At 52.5% G+C, this 19,596-nt stretch overlaps 1 protein-coding gene across 1 annotated transcript in view; it reads right to left on the bottom strand.

The window, feature by feature from the left end:
• The window catches only part of FRMD6 (FERM domain containing 6), a 135,523-nt gene extending 116,236 nt beyond the window's left edge, over nt 1-19,287 (bottom strand). The window contains exon 1 of the mRNA XM_006023088.3: nt 19,213-19,287. The gene's annotated coding sequence lies outside the window, so the exon portion shown is untranslated. The remainder of the gene's footprint in view (nt 1-19,212) is intronic.
• Nucleotides 19,288-19,596: the final 309 nt, after the last annotated feature.

Raw genomic sequence — 19,596 nt, 5'->3', positions numbered from 1 at the left:
AGCTGCCCCTGGGTGACCCGGTACCTCCTCACACAGGCTGAGGAGTGCTGCTGGCCACGTCCCTCCCTTGCATGCCGCTGGCGTGCCCTAGCCCCAGCGTGACGGGTTGTTTGGGTTTTTGAATGGAGATTTGAGCATCCTCACCAGTTCCCTTCTGCTCATGACACCGGGGGATGAGCAAAGTGGCACCTCCTCCCCACCCCCAGCCCTGAGAGCACAGGGACTCCTGCCTCAAGTAGGCTGCCTCAAGGTCAATGCCATGAGCCCTATGATCAAGGCTGTCTTCATGGACCCGGCCACAAAAGCTCCCTTCTCTGTGGCAGTGGCACGGGAGAGTTAGGAGCAGGTGACAGGGCCAGTGCTCTGGAAGCTGGGGTGGGAGTGGAGAGCCACGACCACAGCCCTCCGCCTCTGAGGGTTCATTGCCTCTGCATTGCACCCACCGAGGGAAGCAAAATGAGGGGAAGGAAAAAGAAACCCTCCCCCCGCAGTGATGGAGACGAGAAGGAGGAAGAAGGAGAGAAAGACAGGAAAAAAGAAGGAAATGAAAGCAAATGCCATTTATTGCCATCGAGCCCCCTCCTCTGACCTTGCACCAGGCCAGTGATCCCCAGGCCTGGAGGTGGCCAATCCCCATGTGCTCCTGGCTGGCCGCAGCGGGCACACACAGGGCCGCCCCGTGGCCGCAGGGCTCTCCTGGGGCACAGGACTCGAGGAAGCAAAGTCCGAGAGGGATCTCACTGAGGGCATAGCCTGGCTCAGGTCACCCGCTGGGGTGCATCGGACTCTGGCCCCCCGAGAGGCACTAGCTTGGGAGGACCAGCTTTCCTCTGCATCCGGGGGCCAACCAACAGAGGCTGCGGCAATGCCCCCGGGCACATTTCCACAGCCACCCCCCATAGCAATGTTCGCACCGGGGCACGCTGCTCAGTGCACAGGCTGCCAGCCTCAGCCCCGTCTATGTATCTAGAGCGTGGAGGGTGGGAAATGCTCCCTGAGTAGACCTGAACCCTTGTTACCCACCTCTGCCACTGCCTCACTGTATCACCCTGGGCAAGTCACTTCACCTCCAGGGGCACCAATTTGCGTCTCATCCTCTCCTTGGTAAAACCCCCCAAAACCTGTAGCACACAAGGGAGGGAGGTGGCCAGGAGCACCTTGAGCTGTCTGTGACTCCTCGGCCTGTGTGAGGAGGTACCAGTGAGGGCGATCCCAAAGCAAGCCTGACCTCGTGCCTGCAGAGGCAGAGCACGACCCCTGCGCTACACTGCCCTGTCCTAGGAGCCGGTTAGGAGACTCCTTTGTGTCCTGCTCCGAGGCAGCAGACACAGCGGCTGACTCCGTGCGGGCGCCCTGGGGCATTTCTCCTCTCCTGTGCGTTGAGACCACGAGGCGCTGGGGGAAATAAATGAACCGGGTGCCCGAGATGTGTTAAGCTTCATCCAAAGTGATCAGGGCTGAGCAAAAAGCCAGAGGCCAGAGGGATGGTTTGGAGCCAGAGCAGATGCTCTCATAGATGCTTTCTGGGCTAAACCTCCACTCGACCTGAGATCACGGGGGCCTGGCCTTGCTGTCCCCCATGGCCCCTTCCAGTCCTACATACCCTTGACCATACAGGCTGTGCTTTGGTGACCTAATATATTTTTTTTAACGTTGGGAAGCCTGAAAGCCCGATCAGGCTGTGGGTCTGCTTGGCGTCAGAGGAAGACAATCTCAGCCCCCTCCTGGGAGCAGCGCCGTCTCCTCGGGGAGGAAGCTGTGAGCATGCAGGTGCTTTCCCCCAGGGCCCAGAGCTGAGCGCCCCCGACGCAGCGCCATCGGGACCAGGCTTGTAATACAGTTCACCCACCTCTGTTTGCTTTTGGCTCAGTGACCCCCCTCCTCTAATCGTGCTGCTGTTGACTCAAGGTGAAAAGCAAGTACATACTTTCACCTTAAAGCTGCCCGACTGCACGTACCAGGGGGAACTCCACGTCGGGGTGGCCGAGCATTTCCAATGGGAAGCAAGGCGAACGCAGCTGGGAACAGGCAATGCACGTAGCATGAAGCAGTGGCCTTGCTGAACGAGAAAACCAGAGCAAGCCGTCCCTCCCCCCCGGAGCAGAAAGTGGCCTGAAAAACTCCAGGTAACACCGTCCAGCAAAGATGGGACCCCAAATGCCAATCCTGACTTCTGCTTGGCTTAGTGTCTGCTGGGATCCAGCTCATCTCAACAGCCGGAGGGACACCAACCGTGTCGGGGTAGGGTTGGGAGCCCGGCTGCTCCCATGCTCGATCTCTACAGGTGGTGCATCACACAGCAGGAAGACAGGTCCAGGTCTGCAAGTGCGGGAAGGAGGAAAGCTGCTTCTTCCTCCAGAGAGTGGCAATCTCGCTCTCAGATGATGCACCATGCCCTTGCAATGCTGAGAATAGGCAGCCCAGGAAAGTACCAACTGACCAGCTTCGCAGCGACGGAGGGCCAAAGTCAGTGACAAGCCTCCTCCTCATCGGGCTCCGAGGGGACCTAGTACTTTGTGGTAGGGGTGTCTGAAAACTGGCTTTTCATCGGGCCCATCTTGGGCCAAGTGCCTGCTGAAATTGCAAGCACAAGTCCACATTTCTGGCTAGGACGTGACCCTTTAGCTACTCCCCCCATGCATCAGCTTGGTGGCCTCACGCCCCACTTGCTGCAAGGGCAGCCGTGCATCACCTCCTTCCCTGAGGATGCAACTGTGGAGTGGTTCATGCAAAGCCTAAAAGCTTCGGCTTAAGCGACCGGTCCTCAACTCCCCTGCGTGGTCCAAATGGGGTTTCTTTGAACAAGGGGCTCGTCACCACCCGAGAGATGCAGGTGGAAACAGAGCCGGCCGCATGCAGAAGGTGCAAGCTGCATGAGCAAGATGGAAGAGGACCTGGCTCCATATCGACAGGGGGACAGAGGCTGTAGAGTCGTTGGGCACCAAAACTGCTCTGACAAGCAGCCGTCATAGCTTGCACAAGCCCCCCTGCAGCAAAAGCAAGGCAGGGAAACCCTGCGTCTCCTCCCGAGCTGGGAAACACAACTGTGGTGGTGCCCATGGTGAAAACCAGCCCCCAAATCCCACGCAGCAGGGCAGGATCTCTACCGACGGCTCGAGCAAGGGGCCAGGGGGCAGGAGCCTGAGCGGGCCCGCGAGTCCCGGCAGGCTCGGCTGCTGAGCACGGAGCCTCCCTGCCCCGCAGCTTGCATGGGGCCCGTCTCATTCCTGCACGATGAGTTGGTCCGATTGCTTCACCCAAGAGCCACGTTGAGATTGTGGCCATGGGGCAAAGCCCTCCCCAGCCCGCTCAGGCTCCGGGCACACGGGGAGGGCTGAGTCCCGGAGGCAAGATGGCACGATTCACCGAGAGGCACCGAATCATGGAGAAGTGGGGCTGGAAGGGACCCCCAGAGGCCATCCAGTCCAAGCCCCTGCCTGCGGCAGGATCAGCCCTATCCAAACATCCTATACCGACTAGCCTAACCTCATAGCAAACTTGCACACTCAATGCGGACAGCGCGCAAGACATAACACCGAACCTGCCATAGGTAAAGCAGGGGGACCATGGTAGCTGTAAAAGGCTGTCAATATATGCCCAAGAGATCCCAGGTAAAGGCCATGCCCCCCACTACAGAGGATGAAAATCCCCGCACCATTCCTCCCAGTCCATACAAAAATGACCCTGGGGTAAAATGTCCTTCCTGACCCTATCTCGAGGGCAGATTTTATGCCCCATCCCCACCCAGCTGGTTCTTGATCTGACAGAGCCTCCTGACATCTGCGCCGGGTGCAACCCCTCCACGATGAGATAACCTTCATCACCTTGAGCGAAAGCTAGAGTTGGGGTCAGGCAGGAATCCCCTCTCGGGGCAGATCAGTGAGGCAATCCCAGACCACAGGGCAGGGCAGTCACCACTCTGGTCGGTGAGAAGTTTGGCTTGGGTCTTGATGTCACGATCATTGAAGATGCAATTTCAGAGGTATCCAAAGGCAGCCCTGGTAGATTTGATGGTGTGTCAAGTATCATCACTTATGTTTGACCTTTTAGGAAAAGTGGCTTTTTTTTGGCTTTCCTGCATAGCCTGGGACTAAGGTCTCAGATGAGATGAATGTGCTCAAGATGAGGAGTTTGGTTTGGGTCCTGATGTCATGTTCATCGAAGACACAATTTCAGGCTGTCCGAAGGCATCCCTATTTACAGCTCTGGCCAAATAGCCCAATCCTTTGGGCAAAGAAAATTGCTGCCCAGTTCCCTGGGTTGTGAGGACCGGTAACATCTTTGCCCAAGGGCTTGCAGAGCAGGAGGGACTGTCACGTCAATGCAAGCAATCACCACCTAGCACTGCAATGGAGCCCCTCTCAAGGCAAGGCTAGGCATTGCAGTCAGCCCCATCATATGCAGCACGCTTCCCTCTTTAGCAGGCTGCGAAGGGCAGTGGCTTTTGCTGCCCGCTCTGTACCAGTCAGAGGACATGTCAGAGCACTCCTCAAGGACCTGGGTGCATTGCACCCACAGGGTTTTGGGCAGGGTTTTGCAGAATGCCTGGGGATCTGGTATTCGGGGTCACGAGATGCTTGTCTGACTGAGCTGCTCCTGTAGCTCGGTGCTGCACAGATCAAAGCCACGGCCTGGCTCCAAGGCTTCCTAGCAAGCAGGACTTTTGCAAAACTCAACTGCCCTTGCTTTGCTGGAGCACGATGAGCTAAGATGGTGCCTCTTCCTCTTTTCTCCACTCCCGTGCCCTCATGATATGCCCCTGTGCGCTTTCCAGGGCTACTCCTTTGCCATCTCTCCCTTGCCTTCCCTTGCACATGCCCCATCCCAAGCCCAACCTTGTCCTTTCCCCAGTGCTCACCCTAGACTCTCCTGGCTCAGCTGGTGTTGAAGCCTAGCATAGCTCTACCCTGGTATTTCCCCGCATGCCTACAATTAACCACAATTAATACAAGCAGCGGCAGGAGCCTTTTCATGCTGAACAGGCCCGTTGTCCACTGCTGGCAACCCTCTCTTCTCTTGCAGCACCAAGACAGAGGAACGCATCAGTGGTCCTGCAATGGGATTTGGTTTCAAAGGCTGACGCATGCCTGAACGTGCTGCAAAGAGGTTTACAAGGCTTGGGCCAAGTGTTTCTTTCTGTTCCAGCTGCGTAAATGCAGAATGACCCCGCTGGCTTTGATGGAGGCCCAGGGGCTTTATATGGGTCAGACAGCACTGGCGTTAGTTAGGTAGTGTTACCCATTCCTGGGGTAATTCCCTCCATCACAGCTTCGTGGGTTGGGGTAACAGTCTCCAATTAAGACTACAGCCCAACTGTGCTAGGTGCTGTACATATCCACGGACCTTACAATCTAAATAGAGCAGCCCGGCAATGGAAGCAACATGCTAGTGTTATACAGAGGAAACTGAGGCCTGGGGCATTACATAAGTTTGCCCAAGAGAGTCTGTGGCAGAGCTGGAAAGCAAATCAGGATCTCCCTGCACAGGGCTAACACAACCCCGGGATGGAGGGATCTCCATCTGGCTCATCTGGCTAGGTGTGTCCCAAGGGCAGGTTGCGGGCTGACGCTGCTGCTGCTCAGCCTGAAGTGCTGCCAGGGCAAATGCACTTTGTAAGAGGTGGGTTTTGGGCTTCGAGAGCAGGAGTCTACAGTCCTTTACCAGCTGCAACCTAACCGCTGCTCTGGGACGGGAAGCAAAGCAGCAGGAGGCTGCGCTCTCAGCTTGGCTTAGTCCCTTGAGGGCCTGAGGTCTGCCAGGGCAAGGGTGGCATGGGCAGTGTGAGGTCAGGGCACACCAGCTGGGCTTGGGCAGCGTATCGGGCCCACCAAGCAGCTCTGGCTGGTCCCATGGGTCCCAGCTAGGCAGGGTGGGCTGCAGGATGGGGCTGCTCTCTGCTGCACATCAAGGTGCCCTTGTCCTCGGGGTAGCGCATCCTCAAGACAGGACCTGGCCAAGAGCAGTATGTGCTCCAGCTGACAGAGGGGTCTGGGGCTGGCTGAGCACCATCACTTCGAGCCCCTGTGGGAACAGGGTGCTTTGCAAGGGGGACCTGCTCACTTCGTACAGGGGATTCACAGCCTTGAGCAGCACTGGGAAAGACTATCGCCAGGCTGGTGATATTCCCTCCCACCGAGTTTCTTGGAAGACGTCGCAGCACACCACCAGGGTAGATTGGCTGAGAAGGTATCACCAACAATGCCTCTGGAAAACCCATCGCAGCACACGGGAAGATCACCGCACCAATGCCAGCTGAAGCCAATGTTACCAGCACCGAGTCGGTGATCCTCAAGCACCAACTTTGCAAGGTTGGACATTGTATGCGGGTGCCCAGCTCCCAAAACAAGTGCTCTACTCCCAGCTTAGTGACGGCCTGAGATCTCACCGTGGTCAGAGGAAGTGCTACAAGGACACGCTGAAGGCAGACCTCAAGTCTCCTAAGTCATCTCAGGACCCATCTATGAGCCAAGGTGGAGATCATCCTCCAGTTGAGGGATTGCCAATGACAACCAAAGCCAATATTTCCCTTTCTTAATGTTTCATTAAGGTGTTACTGGTTTTATAGGGAATGCTGTAGCCCTGGCTCTGGAAGGGAATGAGAAGCTAGAACTTGGGGTGGTTCAACCACATGCTTCGGTCTTGGGAGCAGAGGCCATGTCTCGGACACCCAGCACCTCGCCAATCCAGCGTATCCTCATATTGGATGGGTTCCCAGTCCGAGGCATCGGCTCAGCTGCAATGTGTTCTGGAAGTGGCAGTCGTAGGCAGCGTGGTTTTCTTGCTCAACGCAACGTCGTGCTGTTGTGCAACCTTGTGCCATCCTTGGGAAAGCTGAGGAGCGATTCGCTCGGTAGCTACTGCCGTGGTGGGGAGGGCAGTGCGCTCCCATAAACGCACGTGCACAGCTGGCCCAAGGCCAGCCCAAGATGCTGATGCACAGAGTAGGCAGCAAAGAGCCCTTCTCCCCGGGGTTAGCTAAATCTTTAAACCTCCCGATGCCGCCCTCCCCTCCCACGCTGCAAGTCTATTAGCAGGCCCATGCTAAAGGCAATCACCTCCCCCCAGCTCTGTCCCCCCAGACTCTTTAAGTCAAGTGAAGGGGAGGATGAAAAATGGATAGACTAGACCATCGCAATCCTATTATGCAGCACAGCCCAGCCCAGAGCACACGACCGTCTGTGAAAGCTGGGCACGGCCGTTTCAGAAGCACAGAGGCAGAAAGGACTGGATGGCAGAGATTTGCCAGGCAGGATGACTGTAAGGGAGGTCTCTGCTCTTCGGGACAGCTGCCATTCGGGTCAGGACCCAGCAGAAGACGAGAGAGCTCCTGGCTTCATCAAACCCCATGGTCATATAGAGCCTGCAGAAGCAAAGCTTTACAAGCCACCACAACCCCCAGCAGGGGCAAAGGGCAATACCAAGGTTCAGCCCCTCCCAGGATTGGGCCCTGCAGCTGAGACACACTCTGGTGCTGGTTCCCAAGTGGAAACCTGCTTCAGCCCCAAAACCTGAAATGTCCAAGTGGGGATTTGGGGTTGGAACAGACTCATTTTTTGCTAATATGCATTTAAAAAACCTGGGGGGGAAATGTAATAAAAACCATAACTGAAATATTTAATTTACCATTTTATATATATATATATATATATATATATATATATATATAGACCAAGCACTCACCCTATAAACGCACGCACGCGCGCGCACACATATATACACACACACACACACACATATGCACATATGTATAATTTTTAATTTTTAATATATAACATTTAATTTTTATGTGTGTGTGTGTGTATATGTGTGTATCTATCTCTCTCTCTCTCTCTCTCTCTCTCTCTCTCTATATATATATATATATATATATAAATGAAATCTCTTATTCTGGAGGTCAGATCCGGAGGCCAGATTGTGGGGATTGGTAGCTCACCCATATCAAAAATTTCAATTACAGTCGACAAGAGAAGAAAGCAGATGGAAATGATGGTCTGAAAGCTTTTGAAGTTGGAACAGGCAATGATGCATAAAACATAAAGTGAAGATGATGATGATTATGACAAAAGGTTATAAAAAAATGTAAAAAATCAAATTAATCTTCCGCAGCGAAGCTAGGTTCAATTAATGTGTGTGTGTGTGTGTGTGTGTATCTCAATTTACATATCAACAGTATATACAGTACTAGTCTATATTATATACTAGTTTATACTATGTATATTGCACACACACACAGTTTGAATGTATCGTGAAAATATTCACTGAAGTAAAAAAAAAACCCAGCCAGTTTTAACCAAAGAACCCCACTTGTCTTTCCCAGCATTTTGACACCCCCCAACCCTAACCCTAACCCGACCTGCACACACACATTTAATGACCGGACAGCAGAGGCTGAGTCAGGAGGGGGCCAAAGCACTTTCTAGTTGTGCACTCAGGGGCCGTTTCATTGCGTTACATCTTCAGCCGGAGCCCCCTCTTCATGCCCGTGCAACAGGGACATGAGACTCTTTTGCCATCTTCTAACATGCTGCTTTAAAACAAAGCCCGGTCCGGTCCAGTCGTTATGCTCTCCCTTGCAGGCCCTATTTCAGAATATAGTTACAGGAGGGGAAACTGTCCCAAGAACTGCAGGTCATGATGAAGCAGGTATTTAGTGAACACTCTCAGTACAAAGGAGCCTGGCTTATTCAGCATCAAACCCACGGCTAACAACGCTATCCTACCAAACGAGACACAGCACAACCAAAACCCAGTTAGAGCCATACCCGGTACAGTATTTTGCATTTGCTGAGTCCAGTAATGGCTACATGAAGCACGAACACGGTGGGAAGCAAGATACTGCCCTTTATTAACGCTGCGTTTCTGGTTTTATGGCAAATGTCGTATCTGGAACGAGGAGAGCTGAAACTCTGGTTGGTTCAGATTGGAAACCTCATTAGTCCGACACAGATCTCCTTGCCAGTGGGTTCCCCCGGGGAGAGATATTGCATCACACGGATGGAGCAGGATTGGCCAGCCCTTTACAAACAGACGGGAGGAAAATGTGATTGGGAGGGAGGGGAGCATCAATTATAGTCATTTTTTGGCTTTCATAACCCTTGTTATTTCCCCCACTCCAGTTTGACATGTTTTTCATAATTGAAGCCATAACCAAAGCGTCCGTGAAAGCTCATCACGCAGGCGTGACAACACAAGATCCTCCGGAGAAAAAGAAAACCAACAGACCCGGGAACAGGCTTGCTCCCTCCCTCCGGGCAGGAAAGCAGCTCCACAGCACGATTGACAGTCAGGCCTCGCTTTTGAACCCTCCCTGCCTGGAGCTGCAGTGGTCTCTGTCTGAACTGACGTCCCGCGCGGCATGGGAACAGGAATCCATTTGGAAATCGGGTTAAGCTCCTCGTGTTTTGCGCCTCTGGTCTCGCCTGAGCTCTCCCTTGCAACATCCCTTGGCACCGGGAGATCTTGCATGATACAGATTGTGTGTTTGTTTCTCTCCGTGCTGTTAAATAGGACATCTGCCTTATTCCCCACTTCCTAGAAACCCAGTCGTCTGCAACTGCAGCTTGACTGAAGCTTCAGCAGGCAGAGCAGCTTTCTCAGTGTAGGAAACTAGTAGTAGCACTCCCACAGGTGCCAAAGAGATGGCTGGTACCAAAACCTGCCCATCCCAACAGGCTTTCCCTTGGTGTGGGAGTGGGGAGCAGATACTCCTGAAACCCAGACGCTTCCCAAACCTCGAGAGAGGGGCAAAGCCAAGCATGCTGGCCTGGCTCATCTCATCTATCATCAACCTGCTTGAAAGACCGTGCCCATTAGCTCCTCTGAGCAGTGTATTCTCTCTATTCACATCTTTCTGCACAAAGGCTTCCTGCCGCAATGATTCCCCCAGCTCCTCTGGAGCTCCGTTTCAGATCCTGCATGCTGGTAGCTGGAGGTACCATCGGTCAAACGCCTTTGGAGCTGCTATTCCACCGACTGACGCCGGCACCAGCCTGCCAGTCAACAGACTAGTGTGGATGACAAGTGTCCAAGTGACTGACCATTATCGCTGCAATACGGTCCATAAGGCCAGGAGCCCCCTGAGCAGTGGTAGAAAGAAGGAAGGCCAATGACCAAGTAGTTTTACCCTCCCCAGAAGTGCCACGTGATGGCGGTTTGGAAGGGAGGGTCAGAAAGTCCTGCAGGAACCCAGCTGGCTACTCTATAGCCATGGATATCCAAGGCTAGCAGACTGGAAAGATGGTCACGGCCGGGAGGGACAGGACATCCTTCCAGGGACCAGGCAGAATCCCAGTTTTCAAGGCACCTGGGGTCTTTGATATGAGCAGCTCCAATTTCATAACCTAACAAACCTTGCCCCTCTTTTTAAAGACACCACCATCCTGCAATAGAGATCACATACAACTGTCACTACTTTTCCAGATATGCAAGCTGGAATCTGCCTTGCCTTCCCCTCGGTTGGCAGTCACCCCCAAAACAGTTGGCATGGGTCAGATTTTCCGAGGTACTGACTGCAGGCAGCTCCAAATGTCTTCAATGGGAACAGCAGAATTTGGGCAGCTGCTAAAACAAGGGCACGAATATTTCTTTGACCCTCATGCTGTATAGCCTTCAGGATCTGATGGTCTGGTATGGCTTGGGACGGCACCCAACACTGGCTGTGTGGGACTGAGAAAGCCTGGAAGGAGGCAGGCCAAGGACATAATCAGGGGATTTTGATGATAACATGGCCTTTCTAGAAGAGGCATTTAAGGAGTCTGAGCACCAAAGAAATGCCTGTATGCCACCTGAGAGATGATGGCTTCCTGTCTCCTGGGTCAGGTTTACATGTGCAGAACAGCCAAGACATCAACATCTATGTGGGCAAAGTAACTGATGGATGGATGTGTGGATGGATACATAGATGGATAGATGCATGGATGGATACATGGATGGATGGATGGATGGATGCATGGATGCATGGATGAATACATACTGGATAGATGCATGGATGGATACATGGATGGATGGATGCACAGATGGATACATGGATGAATACATACATAGATAGATGCATGGATGGATGGATGGATGCATGGATGCATGGATGCATGGATGAATACATACTGGATAGACGCATGGATGGATACATGGATGGATGGATGCACGGATGGATACATGGATGAATACATACATAGATAGATGCATGGATGGATGGATGGATGCATGGATGAATACATACTGGATAGACGCATGGATGGATACATGGATGGATGGATGCACGGATGGATACATGGATGAATACATACATAGATAGATGCATGGATGCATGCATGGATGGATGGACAGACTCTCCAGAGCAATCATGGACACAGCAGCTTGTAGCAGTGACACAACCATTCAGCCCGTGCCCTATGACAGGGGAGGAGATGATACGTCCCCAGGGAGGTCCCCCAAGCTCATCTGAATGACGCCTCATCCTCACTGCTCAGAGAGGGGAGAGGGAAGAGATGGAACCACGCTATACCCACTGGCATCTGATATGCCAGCGGATGTCCATGCCATGGGAAAACCAAACTGACTGGGAGACAGAACAATGGGCAGCCCTTGTCACAGCACTGGAAGTCACCGCGTAGGGAAATAGGCTGTGGGCCGCCCCCCTCTTGCTGCAGAGGATCTGGGAGGATGCGGCCTGGAGGTGCTGAGCAAGGAAGCACTGAGACTTCAAAGCACTCAGCCTCCCAGGATCAGGCCCTCCTAAACAGTAAAAAAGGGCAGCAGGAGGCATGGGGATGCCTCACCCCATAGTTTTGTGTGCCAGCTATGCCTGGGTTTTGTTTTCCACCCCTAGAAGGAGAGATATGGAGCCTGAAACATAGGTCCGCATGAATCTACTGACTCTCCATCCTTATGTTGCGGGTCCTGCCAAAACGGCCTGCCGTGGCCAGGCCTCGCCTGCCCTGGCTGGGAAAGACAGCGATCGTTGTCCCCAAGGCTACGGTGCTGCAGGGAGCTCGGGACTTCTGGGGAGGGTGGTAGCAGGTGTGGGGGCCAAGCCAAGCACAGCTCAGTAGCACGTGAGCCAGGCAGAAAAGGCAGAAAGCCAGGGCTGGGTAGGCTGCTAGCCCAGGGCCAGCCTCAGACTATTGCAACAGACCCTTCCCGTGCAGGAGCAAAGCGATGGTTGCGAGACAACAAAGTGGCAGGTCAGCGCCTCGGAGCGGGAATGTGGCCTGTGAAGTGGTTTGAGATCCCCGCGTGAGAGGAGGAAACCAAACACTAATTAAAGCCTCAGGACGAGTCTGCATGGCAGGTAAAGCATCTCCTCCTCTGCTCCAGAGATGGGGAAAGCGAGGCATGCCCGAACGCGCCCAAGGTCATACAGATTTGTCCGCGGGAGGCCAGGAGTACAGCCCAGGCCTTCTGACTCCTTGTCCTGTATGGTTATCCACTGATCCCCATCCCCAAAGGTCAAAAGCCAGTGTGTGAGATAAGTCTTTCACGTAACAGTAAGCCAATTTCCCATAGGCGACTAAGAGACCGTCCCTTGGAAGCAAACTCTACCCACCCAAGCCAAGAGCCCCACTAGGCACCTGCCCAAAGGACTGCAAGACCGATGGTGGGTGTGGAGCAGGAGCAAGGGGTTGGGGCTTGACTCTTGACAGTCTTAATGTCACTTTGGAGGAGGTGTAGACATGCCCTTTAGGAAGGGTTTGGTTTCACTTCCTACGGAGGTGAAGAGCTAGACCGGGGTGGGCAAGTGTATGTGGCATATGGCAGATAGGGGAGGGGACAGGCAGCACAGCGATGGATAGAGCAGGGAGAAGAGAGCAGAGCAGCGCAGCAGATCAGGCAAGGAGCAGAGGGCTGGGAGAAGAAAGCAGAGCAGCAGACTGGGCAGGGAGCTGGGAGAAGAAAGCAGAGCAGCAGATCAGGAGGGAACACAGGGCAGGGAGCAGAAAGAACAGTAGATCAGGCAGGAAACGGGGATCCGAGTGGCTCTTAGGAAGGGGGTGGGGCTAATTTGTGGCACGTTTGTCAACAACGGTGGCCCCCACTGGGCTAGACCGTGTGGCACAGGCTCCTTCCACTCCTCCCTAAAGCTGGGCAGGGCATGGGCATACTCCTAGCCTTGTATGCCCAGCATTTGAGGACGGAGTTGGGAGCAGGAGCAGTGCCAGATGGAGAAGGCAGAGGGCAAGGGTGATGCCGTGGCTTTCTATACTTCACTGCGTTGGCCCATGCAGCCAGGCCAGCACGAGAGCAGACATGTCGGTAGGATGGTGTAAGGGGTTAGTGAGATCTGCGGTTCCTCTGGAGTAGCAGGACTGTGGGGCAGTTCACCAACACGCGTGCCCTCTGCACCATGCCTCTAATAGGGGTCATGGCTCAAGACCTGATACTGCTCTGAAGTGGGGGTGTCTTATGATGCCCCTGCGAGGTGTCGTCACAATGGAGACACCAGGACAACCCAAGTCCCCCCACCAGCAGGAGCAAAACACTTTCCCTCTTGTAGCTACTTCTCCAAGGCCTTTTCCTGCCCTTCTGCTTTCAACTGAAACAAATTAAGAAAATTAATTATTCACTAAATTGCCCGATTAAATTGATTTCCTTTGCTAGGATGTGGAAGGAAACGAGGATGCAGAGGCAAATTTTAATTCTGTAAGAAACCAGTAGTGAAGGCTTTGCAGCGCTGAAAAGGAAAAGGCCCAACATTTGACCCGCAATCTTGCTCCTGTGAGTGTTTGCAAAAATCTGCAACCACTTCTACCTCGCACGTGGGCTTGGAAAAGTGAAATCACTGCTGGCCACAGGAGAACCTCACAGTCATACAGATCCTAACTGATCCTACTTCCAATGCACCGGCCCTAATGACAGTCTCTGTGTTTAACACAGAAGCGGAGCAAGGGCTCCAACACCAGAAAGGACTATAAGCTGGGTGATTATTATTATTTGGTTTAATTGCCACAATGTTTTCCCTGTCTGAAGATAAACACCGCACTTTTTTTGGTCTGTAACCAATGTTGCCAAATCGATGCAGACAAAAATAAAATGAAACGAACTGAAACCCTGAAATATTCCAAGTCAAAATATTCCTTTTTGGAATACAAAAAAATGTCTTTTTTTTCAATCCAAAATAGTATTTCAGTAATGTTTACTGCAAATTTCACACACACACACACACACTGAGTACACTTCTTCATGGGTTTCAAATACCAGAAGAGAGTTATTTGTGTCTCCCTGGACAGGACCTCTCGTGTTTGAAACACTCGTATCATCTTTACTGAGTTTTGGATCAGGGACATACAATTCCATCCCAAATGAAACTTTAAGGCTCTTCCTAGAAACGTATCTAGCTTTTCCTGGAAGCCTGGTAACCATCAGGCCCTAAGTACCCCTCGCCTCTGCTCCCAGGTCTCTGCTGATCTCAGTTGTCAGAACAACCTGGACGACCCGGGGACTCTTTGCACTTACCTTCGCGGGCTTTGGATCAACTCCTATAGCCCAAGGGCTCCTTGCCTTTGACAGAACCGTCCAATTCGAGTGAGCAGAGAACTGGGCCTAAAGCCTCCCATAGTCGGTAAGACGGTGCATCGCCATGGCCACTCTGGGGTAATAGTGAAGGGAACAGGACCAGAGAGGTGTGACCAGCAATGAGAGCCACGACTCCATCCTGGGAGAAGGTAGGGTGGATATGCGCCTAAGGCCTCTGCCATATGCTACACTTAAGATGTGATTAACCAGTTAATTATGCCTTAAGCTGTGACCCAGCCACACATTAAATCAGTTTATGGCGTGATAAAAGGCGGAATAAGCCACAAAGTTATTCTACGAGAAATGAATAATAATTGGTGGCTGGTTTCTATCATGTCATCAATTGTATGCATGTCCTGTCAGGTGACCCGGGGTGGGGACATACCATGATCTACTTTGGTTAGTCTCTAAGGTGCACATGTACCCTGCCTTCTGCTTGACTTGAGACTAGCACAGCTCGCTACGTCTCTGTGCTGGGAGCCAGAGCCAGGGCACCTTCCCCCCACTTCATAATCAAACTCATCAGCTTCAGTGCAGAATAAGGTACTACCCAGACAGAGCCCAACCTCCAGGAGTTAATCACATATCCTTTTTTAAGGGCCATCTGGTGCCATCTTAGGACCTGAACTTTGAAGCCTTCCTGACCAAGTAACCCTTGCCCAAGTGAGTAGGGTGAGTGCAATGAGTGAGCATCATTAGCTTTACTAGACAATTCAGGCAAAGAGGGCCCACTCATGCATGTAACATTGGTAGAGCTCGCCTTACTGAATTATGGAAACATGCTTTCACGACCCGTCAGTGCCACCTTACCCTCGGTGGACACGTGTGGAGACAGCACACCAGGTCCATCCCGAAACCCAGCAACGGTTTGGAGGGGGCTGCTGCTCAGACACACGCACCACGTCAGACAGGGCCTTACCCGTCCCGAAGCCACTGGTGTGACTCCGCTTTTCGGCAGAAGCAAGGTTGGGTCTGCAATGAGTTCCCGGACCAATCCTAACCGCGGCAGCACACTAGACTGAGGATAGAGATTTGATGGCATCCCTGATGCACTAACAGGCTTGTAGCCTCGCATGCCAGCTGTTGGTGCCGTTCCTAATGGGAGGGCCACGTGCATTAGCAGAATCAAGTTTTCCTGGATCATAGCAAGTTAGGGCTGGAAGGGACCTCAGGAGGTCATCTAGTCCAGCCCCTGTGGATGTGTCAACAGGGGTCCTGGCTGGATCTGGGCAACGCAGACCTTTTTGCCGGTGCGACTGCCTCACATCAGAGAGACCTTTCTGTGCAAAAGTCTCCTGCCTTCTAGTCTGACACAAGTTACCTCTAGACCAGTTTCTCTGAGACGGCAGCTTTTATACTAGCATGGCGTGCTGGGCTCGAGCCCGCTTCAGCATCTTACGGCTGATTCACCTGGATGCAATGTAGCTCAGGCTGGTTCAATCAAGTGATCAGTGGCTTCAGATCAGGACCATATGAAGGTTCATCAGAAAACAATCCTCCATCCAAAGGTACAAACAAATGGCAGGTGTCAGCAAGAAGCATTGGGAATTAAGGAAAACTATTTGCAAACGTTACAGCCATGGCTTCGAGGCCGTGTTGCGCTTGCAGCTGGGTCCTTGAGGTCTGCCTTGGAGGCCTGCAGGAAAGGAGCGGAGATGCTAACCATTCCTCTCTGGTGGAGCGCCGGAGTGCTTGTAGCACCGATCTCACACACTTGTTTCGAAGAGCAGGTCCTGCATGAGCTATGAAGGACAGCAGCATGCTGGACTTTCCAAGGAGTTCCTGTGCCCTGAGGCTATTTCCCATGAGCCACAAAATGCACGACGGTTGCCAAGCCCCCCGTGAGGTCTTTCTTTTATTTATCCTCTAGTTGAAGAAGCCACCAGACTCCAGTGATTGTGCTTTGGGAAGGACGAGAGTCTATGATACACTGACAGATGCAGCCAATGCACGTGGCAGAGGCCTTCTTGTCCAGAAATGTTGACTTCTGCCCAACTTGACTAATCTAGGAGGAGTCAGGGACATGTTCAGCACCTCCCTCGAGTTTGACTCTTGCATTCCCTGGGTAGATCTGGGAAAACCGGTTTTCTGGCTTTCCACGTCCATCAAGCCAAGGCAGCAATAAGACCTGCATTTTGTTATGCGTGCTGTCCTCAGAATTGGCTTTTTCCAGCAGTTCATTGCCTGCAGCGGATACAGGGGTGCTAAGGTGATAGATAGGCTGCTTCGTTGGTCGTGATGGAACCGCAGGGGCTTCTTCGTGCAGATCGAGGCCAAGATTTTCAACACTTTTGGGACATTTAGCGAATGGAACAAAAGGGAATTATGCGGGGACGGCCTCTCGACAGCTTTGAAAACCTCAAAGTTTGCACATGTCACCAGCTGCAGATCAAAGAGCAAAGCAGATTTTTCATGGCAGTTTGCTATGTGGCTGGGCAAATAAGTCATTTTTCTTTTCAGTTTGCTGGGAAAGTGAATTGTCAGTGTTTCAGCTTGAAAGAAGGCTTGTTGCATTGAGGAGGGGGAATTAAAATGTTTTTTTCCGGAACCAAACACAGGCAGATTTAGAATTAAAGCACTGCTTCAGACCACAGCACGCAGCTTCAATGTGTCAAGATGCTGCGCTTGGACTTTTTCCAGATCTTTTTTTACATGCATTATGTTATCATCTGAAACAGTTTAGCAAAATTCGTCATGAATTTGCAAAATGTTTTGCTCAACCCAAATCTGCAGCTTTTAGCAGAAAATGTCACATCCCTCGGAAAAGAGTTTTACTCAGCCCTAATTAGCGATTGAAAAGCAAAAGGGACCTTAACCATGGGGATAGGAAGAAGCAGACAGCAGCCAGCCATAGAAAGAGGACCAGGCCAGCTCAGAAGAGATGTGGTGGCAGTGGGGAGAGGCTTGAGCAGCTCACCGAGAATAAGGGAAGTGTGACTGCTAAAAGCCAAGGAGGTCTTTGAGACAGTGGCCCGAAGCAAAGTTTGGTCCCTTGGCTTTTACCTGGTTTAGGAAAGACTTGAGATCATGGTCTAGTTTACTGCAGAGTGGTCTAGTTTACTACAGACCGTGGCAACCACAACCCCCGGGCGGCCCAGCCCGGAGAAGCAGCAGTGTGGCCGACTGTTTGACCCGGGGACCTGCTGTCAAAAAGTACCACGCATTGCAAGCCACCAACCACCCTGTTTGGCAGAGCTGTCCCCTGTGTTGCCCGCTGCTCCAGAGATCATCCTGTGAGCTGGAGCGGGCCAGCTTCCCAGCACGCGACATGTTCAACTAGTCAGGTTCCCGGAGTCTGGCAAGGAGACTGTTTCCAGCTGCTCCTCTGTATTACAGCCGGGGAGAGACTTCCCAAGGGAAATCCAGAGGGGATTTCAGCATAAAGGGAATCCTTGCAAAGGCCAGACTTCAGCCCCACTGCCTGCTGCCTTCGTCCCATTGGCACCCACTAAACTCTTCTGACCCTGAGCAATCCCAGCCTGGCCCTCCCTGTCTGAAAGCAGGGCAGCAAGCCAGATCCTCATCTCTCCCTCGGTGCAGCTCCCAGGAAGCAAGCTACGTCCTTTCCACATTAACATCCGCTTCTCATGATAAAGGGTTTTGCCCTTAGTTGCCTGGAAGTTTGATTAATTTGTTGGCCCATCGATACCAGACACAGAAACACGCACAAAAATCCCCCAAAGCAGTGCGCGAGACAGTCTGATCCTTCCTCTCAGTGGATTCACCCACCCTGGAGCTGAGCCCAAATTTCACAACATTTCACTTTCCACATATTTTTTCCCTTCTTTCTTACATGCAGGAAATCCCCCCACCCCTCCCCATTTTGGTTTTGCAAATCCCAGACATCCCTGCAGTTGCTTTGGCCGGCGGTGGGATGCGTTTGTCTCCCATTCCCAAGCCGTCTTACTAAAGACACATTTAACAAATGCTCGAGGCAATCCTCTCCGACAACGCTGCAGCAGCACCACATTTATCAGCCTAAGTGACAGCACTTTGGTGCTCACAACGCATTTTGGAGATCGCTGGTAACTTCCTGCTGGAGATGTTTGCAGTTGTCTCCCCCGCAAACCGACTCCAGCTCAGCCAAATGAGGTTGCACAAGAAAACCCTGTCTCGAGTGCAAGCGCGCTCCTCCAACAGCACACTTGTGAGTCACGGCTGATGGGCCCCTCCAGAGAAATGTGTGCGGCACATGCTCTGAGCCAACACATCCTGATGCTAAGGAGGCCAACGTCGCCCCAAAAAACATGTCATGAAACACTTTCCCGGTCCAGATCGCTAGCTCTGGCATGCACTGTGTCACCGAGTTGGCTCTTGCAGACTGTGCCTATACTTTGTCTAGAGCATCTCATTGAAGCAAGCAGAAAAAGCCTGATAAGACTCCCCGGTCTATGGTTGGAGCAGCCTACACCCCTAGGTGTTTAAAAGCATTTAACAACTTTCCTTAGAAACAAGCTAGGAGCGTACACGATCCCCCAGCCAACCCACACTGTGCTTCCGGTGCCGGCTGGACCCTCTGTGAGGGTCCAGATCCAAGAATAAGGGGTGATCCCTCCATGAGCAGATGCTTTAGGGAGGACTGAAAGACTCACACAACCCAGCTCAAATCACCATCACCTGCTGAGAGCAGAAACACCCTTGTTGCCTTTCATTTTCCTTCTAAACACAAGTTCTTTCCCAGCTGCGGGATCCTTTCCTTACCTGGTGCCGGGGACGCCAATGAGTTGGGCTCTTGCAGCTGATCCATGGTAAACTCCAGGACAATGCGATGGAGCTGGAAGATAAAACCGTCAAGAGAAAACCTCAGTCTTTGCAAGCGCTCAGTACTTCAGGACACGATCCTCTGCGGCTGTCATCTCTCCGGGATTCAGGGGGGCAGCCCAAGAGGGGATGGATGTGAGGGCTCCTCCTCACAGCGTCTTTTCCCGGGAGAAGAGTGAAGGGCTCATTTTCCACCCTGCTCTCTGGCAGAGCAGCAGACACTGTATTACTCACTGGGAAGGACAGCCCTGCTGGGAAGAGACCTGCCCTTTCTTGACTGGCTTCCAACTTCTCCCCGGCATGTGCTTACCTGCTCGCAGGAAG

Source organism: Alligator sinensis, unplaced genomic scaffold (genome assembly GCF_000455745.1).
Source record: "Alligator sinensis unplaced genomic scaffold, ASM45574v1 scaffold50_1, whole genome shotgun sequence".
NCBI lineage: Eukaryota > Metazoa > Chordata > Crocodylia > Alligatoridae > Alligator > Alligator sinensis.
Note: the sequence above shows the minus strand (reverse complement) of the source record. Positions and strands in the feature narration are given on the sequence as shown.